We start from the raw sequence: 15,949 nt of genomic DNA on the forward strand, positions 1-15,949 counted from the left end.
AGTTCAATGTACACAAATTTTGTTTCATGAACAAAATTACTAGAAATATTTAATAAAGTTACTAGAAATATTTTATAAAATTATCTTGTATATAAAACATAAATGCATTTCATGTTTAGACATGGGTCCCTTCCCTAAGATATCTCATTATATTATGCAGATTTTCCAAATGTGAAAAATTCTAGAATCCAAAATAGTTCTTGTCCCAAGCATTTCAGATATGGTCTACTCAACCTGTCATAATAATTTTATTGATACAGCGCTTTTATTAATCTCAAGGTGCTTAAATAGTCCTAATTTTCTCTTACGTCCTAGAGCAGGCATGTCCAAACTGCGGCCCTCCAGCTGTTGAGAAACTACACATCCCAGCATGCCCTGACACAGCTTTAGCATTCACTGATAGCAAAACTGTGTTAGGGCATCCTGGGATATGTCGTTTCACAACAGCTGGAGGGCCGCAGTTTGGACATGCCTGTCCTAGAGGATGCTGGGGACTCCGTAAGGACCATGGGGTATAGACATGGGCACTATAAAGAACTTTTAGTATGGGTGTGCACTGGCTCCTCCCTCCATGCCCCTCCTCCAGACCTCGGTTAGATTTTGTGCCCAGAGGAGATAGGGTGCATTACAGAGGAGCTCTCCAGAGTTTCTCTGAAAAAGAATTTTGTTAGGTTTTTTATTTTCAGGGAGCACTGCTGGCAACAGGCTCCCTGCTTCGCCTGCTTCGTGGGACTGAGGAGAGAGAAGCAGACCTACTTAAATGATAGGCTCTGCTTCTTAGGCTACTGGACACCATTAGCTCCAGAGGGAGTCGGAACGCAGGTCTCACCCCACCGTTTGTCCCAGAGCCGTGCCGCCGTCCTCCTCGCAGAGCCGGAAGATAGAAGCCGGGTGAGTATAAGAAGAAAAGAAGACTTCAAGGTGGCAGAAGACTTCAGATCTTCACTGAGGTAAGCGCGCAGCGGTGACGCTGCGCGCCATTGCTCCCACACGCTACACACAGAATGGGCACTGATGGGTGCAGGGCGCAGAGGGGGCGCCCTGGGCAGCAATAAATCTCCGGACTGGCATTTTAGGGCACATTAGGCTGCTGGGCAGTAAATGTAGAGATCCCCGGCCATTTTTTGAAAATTACAGCAGGACCGAAGCCCGCCGCTGGAAAATGGCGCTGTTAGTGCAGAGGGATCAATCTCCGCCCCGGAGCTTGATCCCTCAGCACTAACAGCGCCATTTTCTCCACAGAAGCTGCAGAGAAGCTGGCTCCCCGGACTCTCCCCTGCTGAACTCGGTGACAGAGGGCTGGAAAAGAGGGGGGGGCACAATTATTGGCGCAGTGAGTGTATAACATTGAGATATATATAAAGAAAAGCGCTGTCTGGATTTATTCCAGTGTCAGTTGGCACTGGGTGTGTGCTGGCATACTCTCTCTCTGTCTCTCCAAAGGGCCTTGTTGGGTAATTGTCCCCCTATAGATATATCCCTGTGTGTGTGGGGGTGTCGGTACGTGTGTGTCGGCATGTCTGAAGCGGAAGGCTCGTCCAAGGAGGAGGTGGAGCAGATGAGTGGTGTGTCTCCGTCGGCAACGCCGACGCATGATTGGATGGACCTGTGGCATATGTTAAATGCAAGTGTGGCCTCATTACATAAGAGACTGGACAAAGCTGAGTCCAGGGAGAAATCAGGGAGTCAATCCTCGGATTGGACTGGGTCACGGCCCTTCTGGGTCTCAAAAATGTCCCCTGTCTCCAATAGTAGACACGGATACCGACATGGATTCTGATTCCAGTGTCGACTACGATGATGCTAAATTGCACCCAAGGGTGGCAAAAAGTATTCACTGTATGATTATTGCAATAAAAGATGTTTTGCATATCACAGATGACCCCTCTGTCCCTGACACGAGGGTGCGCATGTATAAGGAAAAGAAACCTGAGGTAACCTTTCCCCCATCTCATGAGCTTAACGAGTTATTTGAAAAAGCTTGGAAAACTCCAGATAAAAAATTGCAGATTCCCAAAAGGGTTCTTATGGCGTATCCTTTCCCTGCACAGGACAGGGTACGTTGGGAATCCTCTCCCAGGGTGGACAAGGCTTTAACACGCCTGTCAAAGAAGGTGGCGCTACCGTCTCCGGACACGGCAGCCCTCAAGGATCCTGCTGATCGCAGGCAGGAGACTACTTTAAAGTCTATTTATGCGCATACAGGTGCTTTGCTCAGACTGGCGATAGCATCGTCATGGGTATGTAGCGCGGTTGCAGCATAGACAGATACCTTGTCAGCTGGCCTTGATACCCTAGACAGGGATACCATTTTATGAACCTTAGCTCACATTAAAGACGCAGTCTTATATATGAGGGACGCTCAAAGAGACATTGGGCTGCTGGGTTCCAGAGCCAATGCCATGGCGATTTCTGCGAGACGAGCTCTATGGACCTGCCAATGGACGGGTGATGCAGACTCAAAGAAGCATATGGAGGTTTTACCTTACATGGGTGAAGTGTTGTTTGGGGAAGGGCTCGCGGACCTGGTTGCCACAGCTACCGCGGGTAAATCTACCTTTTTACCTTTTGTCCCCCAACAGCAAAAGAAAACTCCACAGTATCAGATGCAGTCCTTTCGGTCGCATAAGTCCAGAAGAGGTCGGGGTTCCTCCTTCCTTGCCAGAGGTAAGGGTAGAGGAAAGAGAACACCTGCTTCGGCTAGTTCCCAGGAGCAAAAGTCCTCACCTGCTTCTACAAAATCCACCGCATGACGCTGGGGCTCCCCTAAGGGAGTCCGCACCAGTGGGGGCACGCCTTCGACTTTTCAGCCAGATCTGGATGCTTTCAGACGTGGATCCTTGGGCGATGGAAATTGTCTCCCAAGGCTACAGGTTGGAATTCGAAGAGGTGCCCCCTCGCCGATTTTTCAAGTCGGCCTTGCCAGCTTCACCCCCGGAGAGGGAAGTGGTGTTAGCTGCAATTCAAAGCTGTGTCAACAGCAGGTGGTGGTCAAGGTCCCCCTGGTCCAACAGGGAAAAGGGTATTATTCCACCCTGCTTGTGGTCCCGAAGCCGGATGGTTCGGTCAGACCCATTTTAAATCTAAAATCCCTAAACCTGTACTTGAAAAAGTTCAAATTCAAGATGGAATCGCTCCGTGCTGTAATATCCAGCCTGGAAGGGGGGGATTTGATGGTGTCACTAGACATAAAGGATGCATACCTTCATGTCCCTATTTACCCCCCTCATCAGGAGTACCTGAGATTCGCTGTACAGGACTGTCATTACCAGTTTCAGACGTTGCCGTTTGGGCTTTCCACAGCCCCGAGGATTTTCACCAAGGTATTGGCGGAGATGATGGTGCTCCTGCGCAAGCAGGGGGTCACAATTATCCCATACTTGGACGATCTCCTGATAAAGGCGAGATTGAGAGACCAATTGCTGAAGAGCGTGTCGCTCTCCCTGAAAGTGCTGCAACAGCATGGTTGGATTCTCAATCTGCCAAAGTCACAATTGGTTCCAACGACTCGGCTGTCATTCCTAGGCATGATTCTGGATACAGAACAAAAGAGGGTTTTTCTTCCATTGGAAAAAGCCCAGGATCTCCAGAACATGGTCAGAGACCTGCTGAAACCAAAAAGAGTGTCTGTTATTCAATGCACTCGTGTGCTGGGAAAAATGGTGGCAGCCTACGAGGCCATCCCCTTCGGCAGGTTTCACGCGAGGACTTTTCAGTGGGACCTTCTGGACAAGTGGTCCGGGTCCCATCTACAAATGCATCAGAAAACATCCCTGTCCCCCAGGGCCAGGGTGTCTCTCCTGTGGTGGCTGCAGAGTGCCCACCTTCTAGAGGGTCGCAGGTTCGGCATTCAGGACTGGGTTCTGGTGACCAAGGACGCGAGCCTCCGAGGGTGGGGAGCAGTCACGCAAGGAAGAAATTTTCAGGGATTATGGTCGAGCCAGGAGGCTTGTCTACACATCAACATACTGGAATTAAGGGCCATATACAACGACCTACGACAAGCGGAGAATCTTCTTCGCGACCTACCGGTTCTGATTCAATCAGACAACGTCACAGCCGTGGCTCATGTAAACCGCCAAGGCGGGACAAGGAACAGAGTGGCTATGGCGGAAGCCACCAGGATTCTTCGCTGGGCGGAAAATCACGTAAGCGCTCTGTCAGCTGTCTTCATTCCGGGAGTGGACAACTGGGAAGCAGACTTCCTCAGCAGACACGATCTCCATCCGGGAGAGTGGGGACTTCATCAGGAAATTTTTGCAGAGATAACAAGTCGTTGGGGAATTCCTCAAATAGACATGATGGAGTCATGCCTCAACAAGAAGCTTGAGGTATTGTGCCAGGTCACGGGACCCTCAAGCAGTAGCAGTAGACGCCCTAGTAACACCGTGGGTGTTTCAGTCGGTCTATGTGTTTCCTCCTCTTCCTCTCATCTCAAAAATATTGAGAATCATTAGACAAAGAAGAGTGCAGACAATACTCATTGTTCCAGATTGGCCTCGAAGGGCCTGGTACTCAGATCTTCAAGAAATGCTCACAGAAGATCCGTGGCCTCTTCCTCTCAGGGAGGACGTGTTACAGCAGGGGCCATGTGTGTTCCAAGACTTACCGAAATTACGTTTGACGGCATGGCGGTTGAACACCGAATCCTAGCTGGGAAGGGTATTCCGGAGGAAGTTTTCCCTACTCTGATGAAGGCTAGGAAGGAGGTGACAGCAAAGCACTATCACCGTATTTGGAGGAAGTATGTATCTTGGTGGAAAGCCAAGAAGGCTTCTACGGAAGAATTCCATCTGGGTCGGTTTCTCCACTTTCTACAGACAGGAGTGGATATGGGCCTGAAGTTAGGCTCCATTAAGGTACAGATTTTGGCCCTATCTATATTCTTCCAGAGGGAATTGGCTTCTCTGCTAGAAGTCCAGACGTTTGTGAAGGGAGTGCTGCACATCCAGCCCCCCTTTGTGCCCCCAGTGGCACTGTGGGACCTTAACGTGGTGTTAAGTTTCCTGAAATCTCACTGGTTTGAACCTCTTCAAACAGTGGATTTAAAATTTCTCACGTGGAAGGTGGTCATGTTATTGGCCTTGGCATCTGCAAGGCGGGTGTCAGAATTGGCGGCCTTGTCCCACAAGAGCCCCTATTTGATTTTCCATGCGGATAGAGCTGAATTGAGGACACGTCCTCAATTTTTGCCTAAGGTGGTTTCTTCATTTCATATGAACCAACCTATTGTGGTGCCTGTGGCTACGAGGGACTGGAAGGACTCCAAGTCCCTGGATGTAGTCAGGGCCTTAAAGATTTATGTAGCCAGGACGGCTATGGTTAGGAAAACAGAGACTTGTCCTGTATGCGGCCAACAAGATTGGCGCTCCTGCTTCTAAGCAGACTATTGCTCGCTGGATCTGTAACACGATTCAGCAGGCTCATTCTACGGCTGGATTGCCGTTACCAAATTCAGTGAAGGCCCATTCCACTAGGAAGGTGGGCTCGTCTTGGGCGGCTGCCCGAGGCGTCTCGGCATTACAGCTTTGCCGAGCAGCTACTTGGTCGTGTTCAAACACGTTTGCAAAATTCTACAAGTTTGATACCCTGGCCGATGAGGACCTTGCGTTTGCTCAGTCGGTGCTGCAGAGTCATCCGCACTCTCCCGCCCGTTCTGGAGCTTTGGTATAATCCCCATGGTTCTTACGGAGTCCCCAGCATCCTCTAGGACGTAAGAGAAAATAAGATTTTAAACCTACCGGTAAATCTTTTTCTCCTAGTCCGTAGAGGATGCTAGGCGCCCGTCCCAGTGCGGACTAAATCTGCAAGACTTGTATATAGTTGTTGCTTACATAAGGGTTATGTTACAGTTGGAATCGGTCTTTGACTGATACTGTTGTTTGTTCATACTGTTAACTGGTTGCGTATATTCCAGGTTATTTGGTGTGGGCTGGTATGAATCTTGCCCTTAGATTAACAAAATCCTTTCCTCATATTGTCCATCTCCTCTGGGCACAGTTCTCTAACTGAGGTCTGGAGGAGGGGCATAGAGGGAGGAGCCAGTGCACACCCATACTAAAAGTTCTTTATAGTGCCCATGTCTCCTGCGGAGCCCGTCTATTCCCCATGGTCCTTACGGAGTCCCCAGCATCCTCTACGGACTAGGAGAAAAAGATTTACCGGTAGGTTTAAAATCTTATTATCTTCTCCCTCTCATGAAATCACAGATGAAGCTAAGAGAGCAATATTTTAGTAGAAAGAGAAAAGTTTTTACACTTGAAAGGAAGCTTCTCATTGGATCTCTGAAATCTTTTTTTCTCCTCGCCTCAGTTGATGTGCACTGTCTCTTTGCACCTTAATGAGTGCATTTATATGTTTAGTCAGTATTGTTTATATGCTTTTATACATCTTTTTTTTTTCCTGAGTCCCTTCTCCTTTGTGAGTCACTTTGGAAACAGGAAATATGTTTTTTCCCTTTTAATGTATGTTGTGTTCTTGAATGATAACTTTTTCCCTTCTCGTACCTTTGTGAGTCACTATGGAATTTTTTGTTTTACCCTTTTATGTCTGTTGTGGTTTATTTAGTTATCACTTTAGCAATTAGGGCAGGTCTTAGAAGTCACTTGCCTTTGTAGCAAAGGTGAGCATAATCTTTGTCACTGGGGATAGTTACAGACTCATGTTACACTTATTTCTTATGTCTTGATATTGGAACATTTGCATACTTCTCAACTTTTAGATTGGGGTATGTGGCATTGCCATGGGTTATAGCGATTCCTCAGAGCCACGTATCATGAAAATGCATTCTGGGGGTAATTCCAAGTTGATCGCAGCAGGAAATTTTTTAGCAGTTGGGCAAAACCATGTGCACTGCAGGGGAGGCAGATATAACATGTGCAGAGAGAGATAGATTTGGGTGTGGTGAGTTCAATCTGCAATCTAAATTGCAGTGTAAAAATAAAGCAGCCAGTATTTACCCTGCACAGAAACAAAATAACCCACCCAAATCTAACTCTCTCTACACATGTTATATCTGCCTCCCCTGCAGTGCACATGGTTTTGCCCAATTGCTATCAAAAATCCTGCTGCGATCAACTTGGAATTACCCCCTCTATGGGGTATATTTACTAAGCTCCCGATTTTGACCGATTTGGTGTTTTTTCATCAAAGTGTCATCTCGGGAATTTACTAAACTCAAATCTCGGCAGTGATGAGGGCATTCGTATTTTTTTTGAAGTCAAAGAAAAAAAATACGAATGAATACACCATCGGTCAAATACGGCTGTTATTTGATACAACTCGGTAATTCACTAAAAATTCTATTTCACAAACACTGCCGGCAATAGCCCAACACTGCCGTGAAAAAATACAAATCGTAAAAAAAAGCAGTTTTAAAATAGACCTGCTTTTTTTTACCATGTTCTGATAGGCATGCACGGATCCGTGAGATCCGTGCATGTTTATCAGTGGGAAGGGGTGTGAAAGGGTTACATTTAAGAGAAAAAAATGTGTGGGGTCCCCCCTCCTAAGCAAAACCAGCCTCGGGCTCTTTGAGCCGGTCCTGGTTGAAAAAATATGGGGGTGAAAATGACAGGGGTTCCCCCATATTTGATCAACCAGCACCGGGCTCTGCGCCTGGTCCTGGTGCAAAAAATACAGGGGACAAAAAGCGTAGGGGTCCCACGTATTTTTTGTACCAGCACCGGGCTCCACTAGTCAGAGAGATAATGCCACAGCCGGGGGACACTGTTATATAGGTCCCTGCGGCCCTGGCATTAAATCACTAACTAGTCACCCCTGGCCGGGGTACCCTGGAGGAGTGGGGACCCCTTAAATCAAGGCCCCCCCCCCTCCAGCTACCCAAGGGCCAGGGGTGAAGCCCGAGGCTGACCCCCCGATCCAAGGGTTGCGGATGGGGGGCTGATAGCCTTGTGAAAAAATAAGAATATTGTTTTTTGTAGCAGTACTAAAAGTCCCAGCAAGCCTCCCCCGCAAGCTGGTACTTGGAGAACCACAAGTACCAGCATGCGGTGGACAAACGGGCCCGCTGGTACCTGTAGTACTACTACAATAAAAATACAAAAAAAAAAACAGGACACACACACCGTGACAGTAAAACTTTATTACATACATGCACACCTACATACACACATACTTACCTATGTTCACACGAGGCTCGGTCCACTTCTCCATGTAGACTCCACGGGGTACCTGTGAAAAAAATTATACTCACACAATCCAGTGTAGCTTCTGTCCTCTTTATAATCCACGTACTTGGCAAAAAAACAAACCGGAAACCCGAACCACGCACTGAAAGGGGTCCCATGTTTACACATGGGACCACTTTTCCCGACTGCCAGGATCCCCCCTGACTCCTGTTAAAGAGGGTCCCTTCTGCCAATAAGGGAGCGCCACGTCGTGGCACTCTCCTGATTGGCTCTGCACTCCTGTACTGTCAGTGAGGCTGCGCACTGAAGATACAATGTAGCGCGTAGGCGCTCCATTGTATCCAATGGTGGGAACTTTGCGGTCAGCGGTTGAGTTTACTCGCGGTCAACTGCTGACCGCAAAGTTCCCACCATTGGATACAATGGAGCGCTTATGCGCTACATTGTATCTTCTGTCATTTTCCCCCCCATATTTTTTCAACCAGGACCGGCTCAAAGAGCCAGAGGCTGGTTTTGCTTAGGAGGGGGGACCCCACGCATTTTTTTATTTTATTTTTAACACTTTAATTTTTTTAAAGTGCACAATGCAGCCCTGCACGGATCTCACAGATCCGGCCGAGATTCATTGTGTTAATGTCGGCAGTGTTTACTATTCACTCCCGTAAAACACTGCCTGAAAATACGAATGACATCGACATCGGAAAACTCGAAAATGCAGAATACGACAGCATAGTAAATGAGTCGTAAAAAATTCAAAAAGTTGCAATTTCACACATTCGATGTCATTCGTGTTTGAACTTTAACCTCATTTAGTAAATTACGAATTTTAGTAAATATACCCCCTATGTGTCCCAAGTAAACTATGATTATGGTCCTTTGAATAGTAACCAGGCTGTGACCAGTATGGGAATTATAACTGCGCCCATAATGTATATTGCATAAATGTTTGTGTCTAGCACCAGATCTGTAAGCGCCATGCTGAACTGCACCGAGGTGTGATATAGATTTAGAGTAGGCTTCCGGACAGTATTTGCTTTCACAGTAGGGGAATCTTTCATGTCATAAATGTTTTTCAACCAGGTCTCTAATCAAGAGAAGTATCTGATTAGTGATCCCTGGAGACACCTAATTTTCATCTAAATCAAGCCTTGTGTGAACAAAAGGAATTCCTTGCTCATCCTGGAGGGTGGGGACTACTGGAAGGAGTGTGTTGTAGGACTAGACTCAGAAGCACACAAGACTGGGTTCACTCTTGAAGACAGTAGCTTTGTGCTAGGAGTGGGACCAGCTTCTGCTTCATGGGGTGTCTTTCCCCTAGATCACCTAAGCCTCAGAGTAAGTTAACTTGGGGTTCTGACTTTTATCCACTTTCTTGCTTATTACCTGTTTTTTTCCTGTATACTTTAACCCTGGAGATGTTTCTCAATAAATCTAAAAACTTTATTAGCGTTATCTCTGCTCTAAATTCACATGCCTGGAAGAGGCCCATGCTACATGTATGTAATAATTGTGGATCTTTAGTGTGATTTTAGTATCTGGCAATCGCCGAAGGGCAAATCAATACTAGGCATGGTGGCAGTTGAAGTAAAACCCACATCATGACCGCCCATCTGCGTCAGGTTGGCGTATCTGAGCGCATGCTGGTTCGGAGTGATGTGACAGGGTAGTTGGGAAATCCAATTGTCATGCCAAGCAGTGGCGGATGGTGCCCCCCCTGTCATTTCGGAACTTTTATTTAACACTGGGCGTCGGAATGGGGGGGCACGGGGGCAGTTTGCTCCCCCCAAACATGAGAGAGGCGCCAACACTGGGGCAAAGGAGCGGCGGGCAGCCAGGTGAAATACTGCTGATGCGCCTGTGTACTAGCGCCTCTGCCCCCCCGTCACGCCGGCGCTGGGAGCGCTGCTGTCGGACACCCGCTGCGCAGCGGCGGAACTACTGCACCGGGCCCCAAAGCAACAAATTGCGGGATATAACAAAGAGGAAGGACGCGGTCCGGGGGCTTCTGTTTCCTTCCATCCCCTCCTCTTTCCTCTGACCTCCTCCGCTGACACACTGCTGCTGGCCCCTCCCCTCCTGCGGTTACTGAGTCATACACACGCACTGTGTGACTCCAGTGCCTGCTGTGCTTCCCAGTTCCCCTTGCGCCCTGCTCCGCATCTGACTGGCTACTTATTACGCCAGCCTCTCCTCCCTTTTGACCAGTACAGTCCTTAGCTAGTCTGAAATCTCACCACCCTCCTGCTTCCCATGCACGTCCCTCAGCTCATGCTCCGCTGTCTTTTTCATTGACTGTCCCCCCAACCGATGGCAGCATCTCCCCCCCGGAAGCTGGCCGGGACCATTGGATGATAGCATGTAAAAAGGTAAGCGTGTCTATTACAAACTCTTGGGGGGTATTCAATTGTTTGAATATCCGCCTTGGAGTGTCACCCATTACACTGCCATTTATTATAGAGCCATGGAGGGCACCAGGTATTGCACCTACTAATTCTTTGAGTGGAGAGCCGTCAATTAGCGATTTTATATATATCTATATATATCTATAAAAGATTGTACTATTTATACCTTACTGCAGTGCCATGCTATATATATATATATATATATATATATATATATATATATATATATATATATAAAACCTCGTTTCCAGTGTAGAGTTAGTACAGATCATTCAGATTACCACTCTGCACCGTTTACTCTGTGTGTGTGTGTGTGTGTGTGTGTGTGTGTGTGTGTGTGTGTGTTATACTCTTCATTCCTGTTGCTGTGGCAAAAGAGTGCATACAGTATGTAAAATAAAACAGAATAGACTGGAACACAGCGTGATAATACACGGGAATGTGCACCGAACGGAGAATCCCCTGCAGTCTAGGAAACTCTTTGAGACAGACACTTGTGGACCCTACACACTGGGCGATAATACTGCAAGATGTGAACGATCTTGTTCATTAATGAACGAGATACCGTTCATATCTTTCAGTGTGGAGGCACCAGCGCTGAACCATGCGCGGCCCCGCGTTCGTTCATCGCTGGTGCCCCGCCGCTTGTGCATCCAGGCCAATATGGACGATTCGTCCATATTTGGCTGCACTGCTATGGAGCCGGGTGATGGGGGGAGTGAAGAAACTTCACTCCCCCCGTCACTGCCCCCCCCCCCCCCCTGCCGGGTCGGCCGTGTCCGCCGCCGGGCAGCTCGGCGGCAGATCGCGCAATATGTAGGGCCCATAACAGGCTGGTTCTGCCCCGCTTGCACATCAAGTTTCTTTTTAACAGGTGAATATTTCAGCCATATATATTCTTTTGATGGGACACTTACATTAATATTCTGTCCTGAGTTCCCATAAAGGTATCTTTCTCCTGCTTTCGGTCAAATTTCAGGTAAGCAGATTCAACAGCCCATGGTCCAGAGTAATGTGGTTTTATTAAATGTCACAATAAAAACACACAATGTCCATGCAAGTCTCAGGACAAAAAAACAAGGTATGTGTTAAAGGTGCTGCTTACACAAATACCGGCTGCAGATGTATGGCATCCGAAACGCTAAAGTCCTTCGATATCACCGGACCTCAAGAGGGGTGTAAAAACGAATAGAACAGCTTCTGATTGTGTGTTTTAATTGTGATTTTGAATAAAACCACATTACTCTGGACCATAACCAATGCACTGTTATGCCATTTAATGGGTATGGATCATAGGGTCGACAGTGACTAGGTCGACAGTCATTGGGTCGACATGGAAAAAGGTCAATATGATTTTTTTATACATTTTTGGTGTCGTTTTCTTCGTAAAGTGACCCGGAACCCCAATTAGTGCGCCATGCTTCGGGCAAGGTGCCTCGCTCTGCTATCGCTGCGCTCGCCACAGGTTACTATTCCCAATCGTAGACCACAAGGATCGTAAAGTATGAAAAAGTTCAAAAAATAAATGTGAAAAACTCATGTCGACCTTTTCATTCGTAGACCTTTGCCGTGTCGACCTAATGACCATGTCAACCTAATGCATGTCGACCAATAGTGGGCGTCGTAATGAGTGTCGACCTAAAGACCAGATACCCCATTTAATAGAGTAACATATTTTGTGTTATAAATTTTACATTCTCTTAATTTATTTTTCTATAACAATTCTGTACTCACACCCACTCAAACTTGGTCACACATACTCCACTTCTAACTCCACCCCTCCTCTGTAGCCCTACTACTGATGGTGCCCCCCCTGTCATTTATTTCTGGATCCGCCCCTGATGCCAGGTATGGACCTTTGAATTCTAGTAACCATAAATGGTTTACCACCGATGGACAATGGTTTTGGTGTCGATGGCGGACATCCGACAAGTATCTGCCATTGATTGCAGAGATTTAGAAATGGTTTTCTTTTCTCTGCCTTCCTGTGAGGTGAGCACGGTGTTAAGCCCTAGCTGAGTTTCACACGCTTACCCGATTGGCTAACCACTTGGCCCCACCCCCTGCATTCTACTGCTTAGCCGCAACACATCCTCATCCCAGATTGCCCCCTGCCTGCGGTGTGAAAGCCATCGATGGTTTATTTTGCCATCAATGGAAATAACCGATGGTACCATTGATGGTTTCCATCAATGGAGTAATATTCGATGACCAACCCTAGTGAATGCACAAAAAGGGGCGTGGCAGCTGTGAGAAAGGGTGCCTAATAGGGAGGCCAATCCCGGGATTCCTGGGATACCCGGGATTGGCTTTCTTCCTGTGGGTGTGTCCGCCCGCACCGCCCCTCCCCACCCACCCCGCACATAAATCAACTCACCAAACTGCTGGGGCAGGTGGGAGAGGATCTTCCTTCAGCCGCGGTGACTGCAGGGGCATCTGGGAGGAGACAGCGGGTGACGTCCGCCTTACCAGCGGCCTCAGCGGCAGGTCACTGCGCAGCGTGACCTCACAGTCAGAGGTCATGCTGAGCCGGGAGGAGGGAGCCGGGCAGCGTCGATGCTCAACGCTGACCCCGCAATCCCCGGGATTGGAGCTTCCAATCCTGAGATTGAATCCTGGCCTATTTTTGGCCTAAATCCCGGGATCCCACCGATCCTGGGAATGGCCACACTAGTGCCTAATTAACCTTTCTCCCTCTACGCAGGATACAGGTGAGACTGGGGGACAGTGCTCAGAAAATGGGACTGTCCAGCCTTAATCAGGACATTGGGAGGAATGTACTAAGTAAATGTGCAGAAAGATATGCACATCAGATGTCTGCAAATCTGCAATTGCACAAATGCGAGTGTTCACATTCTCAGCATGTGCAGAGCTCAATCATGCAAAATTCACTATGCAAACTGGCATAGCATTCACTTTATCACCAGTCAGAGTCCTAAAACATTGAGTGGAACTCAAAAATTGCTGAAGCCACGGTGGTTCAGCTAAGCAACTCTTATGAATCTATCACTTAAATTTCCCGGAGGAAACCCAAGCGCAGTTAGAATATACAAACTCCACACAGTTGAAAAACAATATTAAAATGCATTTGAAGTTTGAGAACATAACCTTTTTTATTATGTAGCTGCAGTACATGTCTTCAACATGATATTGACCACCAAAGAAATGACAACTATTGATTGCATCGGTGGTTTTCAAACTGTGTGCCTAGGCAGCCTGGGGTGCTTTAGTGTACTTGCAGGGTTGTTTGGATTGGTGGTCCAGGACCATTTCAAATTATTTACTTTCCATGTAATAGACAAAACTGCTTGTGGCTTCCAATCATAAAATATGTAGACAAATAGAAGTGAATCATGTCCCTGCATTTCCAGGATGTATAAGTTCAGACTCCGCTGTGTTCCTGAATGGTAAATAGACAAAGGAACGTGCTCCTCTTCGTACACCACAATGCAGTCCATGCAGTAACTGGAAGAGGAGAAACAGATCTTAGTGGAGGTTACATAGGCACATGTGTAAACATGCAAAATAGAGCTTGTGATGGCAAACCTGGGAGAGAGAGAACATTAGACCATAGCATTGAGAGGGATCAGTATGTGATACCGCTGCACGGGAACCTGGCATTTGAAATACCAATGCCGGGATCCCGCTGGTGAATAATCCAACAGGGGTAAGAGGTGTTCTCCCCTCTCCCCACAAGTAGAAATAGTCCCTGTTGGTCGGCATAGTGAGGGGGCTGGATGTTGGTGGAGGTTATGTGACCGTCGGTCTCCCGACCACCACCCTTAGCACCAAATGCTGTTGTACACGCCTCAGATTTTGTATTGTCATTTTGTGAAACTTGTGTAGTCAAACCATTCCCAAATGTTAAAAACATAGGGGTAAAAGATCACTTTACATAAAAAAATTAAAGATTTGTTGTTAATGTGTGCAATAGTTTTATCATTTCAACAGTGCCATTGGCACTTTAAGAGTTTGAGAGTGTGGGCTGGCTCCTCCCTCTATGCCCCTCCTACCAGACTCAGTTTAGAAAATGTGCCCGGAGGAGCTGGTCACAGCTAGGGGAGCTCTACAGAGCTTCTTTAATAAAATATTTTTTTTAGTTTATTATTTTACAGCCTCCCTGCTTCGTGGGACTAAGGGGGGGGAGTAGTGTCCGCCCTGCGGGGTCTGAGCCACTATCTCCGCTGACAGGACACTAAGCTCCTGAGGGAATAGCTCGTTCCCCGCCACAGTGGATCGCTCACCCCAGCAGCATGCCGCCACCCCCTTACAGAGCCGAAGATCAGTGGTGAGCGAGTCACCGACCCCCCCTAGCAAGCGGGGGGCCGGTGTGAAGATGGCTGCAACAGGGTAGGAGCGCAGTACGGAGGCTCATCGGTACTTAGTGCGGCGCTGTGAGGGGCGCCTTGAGCCAGCGCCTTAACCTTGCACTGGTCAGCAAGCCTGTCGGGATCCGTGGATCTCAGCCAGCATTTTACCTCAGGCCAGTATAATCCTATGAAGAGCAGGAAGACAGCGCCATTTGGGGGGCGGAGCTTCTCAGAGCGGACCCAGCAGCGTTCAGCGATATTTTCCTGCATGCACTGCGCTGTCCAGGAAGAGCAAGTCCCTCCACAGCAACTCCAGCTATCTATCACGGTACCAGGGGGTTGTAGAAGGGGGGGGAGGCTGCATTAAGACTATGTAACCTATTAAGGTGCACAGTCAGCGCTAGTAGGGGTCTCCCTTTACATTAAAAGTGCTGTGTGCGGGTTGGCTCCAATCTCTGTGTCTCTCTTGCCATTCTTGGGGTGAAACTCTGTCCTTCCCTATGTGTGTGTGGAGTCTCTGTGGTCTCCATTAAGCTATGTCCAGGGACTCTGTCATATGCTGCAGAGGATATGTACTCTCAGAATGATCCCATTCCATGTAATCAGGATTGCACTGGTTTAGCACAGATACCAGCAAGGGAGCCTGAGTGGTTATTCTCTATCAAATCTATGATTTCTCCGATTTCAAATAGGGTTGCACAAAATGAATCTGCAACTCAGGCTTTACAGAACTGTATGGCAGTCTGGCTCAGTTCTGGTACCTCAAGGCTCTCCGCTGTATATTCACATAAACGTGCTCTTGCACAGATCATGCAAGATGATACCAATTCTGACACTGCAGACGGTGACGGGTATGTGTTGCAGGGGGCAGTTGATGAAACAGGCTATTAGAGATGTGTTGAATATTGCTGATACAACACCCGAGCAGGTTTAGGCGGTTTACTTCACTGAAAATAAGAAAGCCTCGCTAACCTTCCCTGCGTCAAAGGAATTAAATGCTATTTTCTCATACGTCCTAGAGGATGCTGGGGATGCTTCAAGAACCATGGGGTATAGACGGTATCCGCAGGAGACATGGGCACACTAT

General features: G+C 47.7%; 1 protein-coding gene across 1 annotated transcript in view; it reads left to right on the forward strand.

Moving 5' to 3' along the window:
* Window positions 1–15,949, forward strand: part of LOC134933397 (leukotriene C4 synthase-like) — a 243,555-nt gene that overhangs the window by 719 nt on the left and 226,887 nt on the right. The gene's annotated exons all lie outside the window — the stretch shown is intronic.

The sequence above is a fragment of the Pseudophryne corroboree genome, chromosome 6, assembly GCF_028390025.1.
Source record: "Pseudophryne corroboree isolate aPseCor3 chromosome 6, aPseCor3.hap2, whole genome shotgun sequence".
Taxonomy (NCBI): domain Eukaryota; kingdom Metazoa; phylum Chordata; class Amphibia; order Anura; family Myobatrachidae; genus Pseudophryne; species Pseudophryne corroboree.